Consider the following 7,036-nt stretch of genomic DNA (forward strand, 5'->3'; position numbering starts at 1 on the left):
AGTGGAACAGAGCAGTGGATGAAGTGGACTGCAGCAGCTGGTGAGTTATCTGAGTTGAGACCTCACCCAGGAGAGGGTGGTGATTGGCCAGTAGCCATCTTGGAGAGGGCCCAACTGAGCTTGGAACTCAGAACAGCTGCAGGCAGACTACATCCAGTGGCTCCCAGTGGCTCAGTGCTAGTGCTCAATTCCAGTCAGCAGAAGGTCAGGGAGCAGAGTTCAAGCTGGCAGGAGGCACATAGACTGTTGTAGGCTCAAGGAATTTGGTTCCAGCCTCATAGCCAGAAACTGGCTTGAACTTTAGAAGAACTAGAGGGGCAGGCCGGCTGGGATTATCCACTGCCCCACTGTGAAGCTGTGCTGGCTTGCTGGGATTAATGAACTCAGATTTGGACTCTGTCTGCCCTCGTTGTCTACCAATGACAGCAGACAGACCTTGAATTGGACTTTTTTTTTCTTTTTCCTTTTGGTACCAGGGATTGAACTCAGGACCTAGTGCTTGCCAGGCAGGCACTGTGCCACTGAACTACATCCCTGACCTCTTTTCTGGTTCTAGTTTTGTTTTTTCTTGATTGTTTCAACATGGTTTCTAGTGTTTTTGTTGTTGTTGTTGTTGTTGTTGTTGTTCTGTTCTGTTCTTGTTTTTATTTCTTCCTTTTCTCTTTTCCTCCTATCTTCTTCACCAGTTTCCTAAAGTATGTACAAGCTTCCTTTGTCCTCCAGCCTTGCTTCTGATCTCTTCCTCTTCTATTTCTCTGGTTTTTTTCTCCCTTAACCCCTATTAAATCTTCTCCCCTAAGGGTAAAGTTGCCATATTAAGGGCTTTTTTATTGTATACAATTTTCTGGTTTGTTTTAGATTTTGTTATGTAACTACAAATCTAGTCCAAACATTAAAGGTGGCAAATTAATAGTTACTACAGTTTGTCATTTTCTAGGCTGTGTTTGATCCTATTGTTATTGCTGATTGTACTACTTTAGCCAAGGTGACAAAATTGTGCTAATCACTTGTTCTTCCTGGTATACCAAGGCTGAGATTGCCCAAGGGTCTTAAAAACAAACTATAGGCCAATGCCAAAGAACTGGTGGCTGGGCCAAGTAGGCAGAAACTTCCCATCTCCAATAAACTGAAGAGGTAGGATCCTGCAACAGACTCAAAACCCAAAGCCAGCTACACCTGAAAGACATTCTGAGAAGTAGTCATTTCCTAAGGGTTCTGAATACTGGCAATAAAGCTACTTGCCATAAGCAATTTACAAGCATCAGCCCAGGAATTAAACTTAAAAAACAATAGAAAATGAGAAGACACTTAAACAAGATGCAACACCCCCCCCCCCAGACCTTCAGCTCCCCAAAGGCAAACACCCCAGGGGGAAATGAGGTGGAAGAATCCGAAAGCCAACCATGTGGACTCTCTGAAGTGGTAAGAGTAGAAGTAACAAAGCAGATGAACGAGGCTTTAGAAAAAAAATCAAAGCAGAAATAATTTCTCAGATAACTACAGAGATGGTGACCATAATGGAAGACATGGTTAGTGACTCTAGAGATACAGATAAAAAAAATAGAGGAGCTCAGGAAAATGATGGAAACCATGAATGCCCAACAATGAAAGAAATGGAATCCAATAATATACATGTTGATGGAAGACCTATCTACCTACTCAATGAGAATATGTCACTTTTTGGCTTTTTTAGTGTTCATTTTTATTTTGTTTATTTTGGGCTGGCCATCTCAGCTTTCTGTGAGGTTTTATCATGGTAAATCCGTTGTTTATCCTTTAGTTTTCAACATTTCTAAATCCTTATGTGTGTGTATGCTGTTGGACTTTTTTGTAGTCCAGTGAAGATCTCTGTATTTTAAATTTTTGTAATTACTATTGTATCAGGACTTGGCTTATACATGATATATCCTGCCTCTTCTTTTTTTCAGGCTTGGGTTTTTTTAAACTTTTAAAATTTTTTTCAGTGCTGAGTGTTGGAACCCAGGGCCTCACACGTGCTAGGCAAATGCTTTACCACTGAGCTACACATCCCCAGTCCCTCAGAACTTAGCTGTGGCATCTCATTTCTCTTTCTTTCTTTTTTTTTTGGTATCAGGGATTGAACTTGGGTCCTTGCACTTGTGGGGCAGGCAGCAGAACCACTGAGCTAAATCCCTAGCCCTTCATTTCGTTTTCTTAATTGGTATATTCTAGATATACATAACGATCACATTCATCATAGGGAATTTGTAGCTGAACATGATATATCTCGCTGTTTCTTTCTTGTCCCATTCCTCTCCTCGTCCTTCAACCCCTCTTCCCCTCATTTACAAAAGCTTTATTTCCATTTTTTCCTTCGATTCTTTTTTTTTGTCCCTTTGCTTTCCCCCTACCCCTCCCTTGTTCCCCTTCTCATTTGAACATTTTCTTCCCATTTCCCAACATATATTATACAGTTTGGTCCTTATTTCCACTTTCAGTTTCTCACACCAGAGAAACAATGCAATACTTAAATATGTGTGTCTGATTTATTTCACTTAAGAGTATGCTATCAGGGTGTATTCATTTAGCTATAAATGTCTCAAGCTTATACCTCTTTATGGCAGAGTAGTACTCCATTGTATTAAAAAAAAATCCCTTTGCCAGATGTGGTGGCACACACCTGTAGTTCCAGCACTCGGGAGCCCAGGGCAGGAGGTTCTCTGTGAGTTCGAGGCCAGCATGTGCTACATAGTGAGTTCAGGGCCAGCCTGAACTACAAAGGGAGACCCTGCCTCAAAAAAACCAAAAGAACAACAACAAAAAGCCCTGATCTTCTTTGGGCTGTTTCCAAGATTTAGCTATTATAAACTGTGCTGCTATAAACATGGGTTTGCATGTGGCATCTCATTTCATATTTTTTACTTACTATATATATTTTTTCTTTTTCCTTTTTTTTTTTTTTGAGACAAGGTCTCGCTATGGAGTTCAGGCTGGGCTTGAACCCCCTATGTAGCCCAGGCTGGCCTCAGACTCATGGAGATCCTCCTGCTTTAGCCTCCTGAGTGCTGGGATTACAGGTGTGTGCCACCATGCCTATTTTTTTTCATACCAGCATATGCATACCTAACATTTTGAAGATCTTTATAAAATACCCTTTTCCTTTATATTCAGATATTGTCTTATTCTTTTTCATTTCATTTTTTTGTCTTATTCTTATTTAAAATTCTTCATTAGTTCATCTCTTATACTTCTGGTTATTGTTATGTAGGGTAGCAGCCAGTGTCTAGTATAGCTCCTTGTGTGGGCCTCTCACATGTTGTATTAGGATTGGTCTGTGTGACTGGTAAGATGCAGCAGAAATGATCATCTGTCTTTTTTTTTTGGTCTGCCTCAGCCTCCCAAGTGCTGGGATTACAGGCATGGGCCACCAGGCTGGGATTCATCTGTGATTTGTGAGATTAAGTTGTAATAGACTGTTACAGCTTGTGTTTAGATGTCCCCCCCAAAGCCTCATGCGAATGAAGTGGGGCTTTTTTTTTCAGAGGTGGCTGAATCTAGTGTGATGCTGGAATTGAGGGCATGTGATTACTAAATCAATTCACTGATTAGTTTGACATTGCCCTAAGCCTGGTAGCCTAGAGTATAAAAGGGCAGAAAGATGCTGTTAAGCTCTCTGTTGCTTTGCTACTGTCTGCCTGCCATGAACTGTTGCCCCTCTGCCACCCTGCCTTGAAGCCAGCCGATTATGGACTGAAACCTCTATGAACTGTAAGCTAAATAAACCTTTTTTCCTTTAAGTTTGGGTGTCGGGTAGGGTATTTTGTCTCAACAATGAGAGAAAAGTAACTAAGACATAGACATTGCAGCTTCTGTCTTATGGTCTCGTCTCGACTGCTTGCTTGGAACATGTTTTGTGGAGCCCCATGAAAATGCTCAGGTGATGAGAAACTGAAACCTCCTCCTGTGGCCCTCTGAGTGGCCATGTTGGAAGTGGATCCATCAGCTGCGTCAGGGCTTTAGCTAACTGCAATCCTGCTGACAACTTGACTGAAATCTCAGGAGCAACCAAACCCTAAACCACCCAGTTAAACTGGGCATGGTAGTGTACACCTATAACCCCAGCTACTTGGGAGGCTGAGGCAGGAGGATCACAAGTTCAAAGCGAGCCCAGTCAACTGAGTGAGAACCTGTTTCAAAATAGAAAATAAAAGGCTTGGGCAGGGGATTTAGCTCAGTGGTGCTGCCACCTGCCTCGAAAGCGCAAGGTCCCAAGTTCAATCCCCAGTACCAAAAAGAAAAAAAAGAAAAGGCCTGAGGGTATAGCTCAGTGGTACAGCACCTCTGAGTTCAATCTTGGTTAAGATTCCTGGCCCTCAGAAACTGTGAGGTGGTAAAATCCTGTGGTTTTAACCTGCTAAGTTCAGGGGTATTTGTTATACTGCAGTAGGTAACACACAACTGGCGGGAGCTACACGGCCCCCACGTCTAGTGTTTTTGGTGGTGAGTTCAGACTGTCCAGAAGTTGTCAGCTCGATGGCTGGCACTTGTCCTGAGGAAAGGCTAAAGGCCAGACCCCAGTCTGCTCACTTTCCTGGAGTGCAGGGGCACTGAGTCCCATGTGGGAGATGAGCCAGAGGCTGCATAGTCCCAGGTGCCACAGAAGCCTTTCTCACTCCGACAGTGCCTAGTGAGGCGATCACCTCTGCACCGCCAGGAGCACAGCTGTAAGAAAGAGGCAGTGGTCTCCCTGCAAGGAATCTACCAGCCCTGGCACCTGGAGGGAGAGGTGCAGGACTGATTGCCTCTGGCTGCCCATTTCTTCCACCAGCAGGGCACTTGATACCCTGACACCAGCCTTCCTGCTTGACACCTGTCCCTGGGGTCTGGACAGCCTTCCCTTCTGCAGCAGACTTCCCAAGGCAACATGGGGAAGAGAAAGGCCAAAACTTGCACCCCTTTTTCCCGAGCCTACCCTCTATTTGCCGTCTCTAGCCACGTGCCCTTCACACACACACACACACACACACACACACACCCCTGCACACAGCAGTTGGCCTTCCATTTTGTGGAGGGTCTCAGCTATGCTGTGGTCTCTGGACTTTGTTTCCCTTGTAGTTTCTCCAGGGTTGGTTTTAGGCAAAGGAACCAGCAACTTGTACTGTTTGCCATCTTGGCAGGAACCAGAAGGCTGTCGTATCCTGGGGAATATTAGAGGTTTCTGCCCACCTGAGCTTCCTATTCACAGAAAGGACTCTGGCCCTCAAAGCTCATAAGCCGCCAAACACAGAATTACTTGGCAGGCCCTTGAAATAGCTAAGTTTATTAATCACAGCACATATCTGACAGGGTGTCAGTGGGACTGCAAGACATTTTAGGGCCAGGGATTTAGCTCAGTGTTTCCTCTGCCTGCCTCTCAAGCGTAAGAACCTGATTTCGATCCCCGGTACCAAAAACCAAACCAAAAACAAAACAAAACAAAAAGAGACATTTTAGGTAGGTCCCCACAAGACCAGACACCCCCATGAGGTGGACATTCCCAGGGGAGTGTGAGCACTTTATCTACAGCACCCACTTGGTAGGGACAGTGTTTGTACCCTGGACAGAGTGGTTCTGTCCTGTTCTTCAGGTGACTCAGCTCTCATCTGAGAAAGGGTCAGCTTGCCCTCCAATCCATGGGGAGGGATGACAGCAGCCTTTCAAGGGTGCTTTTTGTGAGACCAGGTATCACTAAATCCCTCCATTGCCCAGGTGGGGCTCAAATTTATGATTCTCCTGCTTTAGCCTCCCAGAGTGCCTGGATTACAGGCCTGCACCACCATGCCCACAGGTGGTTAACTTCTTAAAAGACTCCATCTTCTACCTCCTCACATGTTCACTCCTCAGCTTTTTATGGCAATCTGGGGGAAAACACAAGAGGACAGTTGCCCCAATGCCCCCGTATATCTGGCAGCATTGCTAAGTGTAGCAACTTTGGGCCACAAGGTGGTTTGGCTAGACCATGACCTAACCCCTGGTCACTCACCTGTCATCTGTCCTATGCTTTGCAGAGGACAGCACCTGGCCTGGGAGAAAAATCCCACCTTCTGAGAAGGTAAGTGGGAAAAAGGACCTGCTGTTGATAAGTATCTTCCCAATAAATAGCTTCTGAATTTTATTAGTGTTGGATTTGTTTGTCCACAGTCATGGAGCAGAGAAGGCAAATAAGTGGTTTCTACTGCTACAATGACTAAGACAGGTACTCATGAGCTAGAAACCCAGTTTAGGCCTGAGGAAGGTCTAGATCCTGGGAGGCTTATGCATAAATGCTGGCAGCCCTGAGCAGGGGTATCAGCTTGCTAGCTTGTCACTTGCTTTGGAGCCAGCTTGAAGGACTGTGGGCTTGTCATGCCTTGGGCCTAAACTAGGTTTCTAGGTCACATGTGGAATGCCAAGGGTGGCTGGCCAGCGTTTCTAAGTAGGCCCTGACTTCCCAGTCTTTGTGATGAATCTTGCCCCCTTACCTTTCTGAGACAGGGTCTTCCTATGTGGCAGGCCTCAAACTCTCTAATACTTTTTTTTTTTAAGAGTATGAAAAATTTATTGGGAGAAAGAAAGCTTCTGCCTAAGAGAAACAGAAGGGGGACTGGAAAGTGGGTTGCCCGCTCACCCCACTTTTCAAAGAGGTTTTATACAGCAAAGCCTTGTGGTGAGGCGGGTACATGGGACAAAACTGTAAGACCCAATGGAAATTTACAAGGTGGGCATGAGGTGGGACAAAACCATGACCAACCAATAAGATTGTGAGTACAGTCAACCAGGTAATATTGATTAAATGGGGGAACAAGTCCCGTAGCAAGCATACAACGATTTTCAGTAAGGGTGGGGGTCAGGGATATTTCCTGGAGAGGCTGGGTTAAGACCTTGACCCCCCACCCAGGTGATTGATACCTATTTAGAATATCAATCACTGCTATTTATCCCCAGGGGAAGCACAAGGGTGTGTAGTTTCTCTCCTTTTCTTTTAAGAGTAGGAAAAATTTATTGGGAGAAGGAAAGCTTCTGCCTGAGAGGTGGAAGGGGGACCGGAAAGTGGGTT

This window comes from Heterocephalus glaber, unplaced genomic scaffold (genome assembly GCF_053883595.1).
Source record: "Heterocephalus glaber isolate CG9 unplaced genomic scaffold, H.glaber_assembly_v1.0 deba00001546, whole genome shotgun sequence".
Classification (NCBI taxonomy): domain Eukaryota; kingdom Metazoa; phylum Chordata; class Mammalia; order Rodentia; family Bathyergidae; genus Heterocephalus; species Heterocephalus glaber.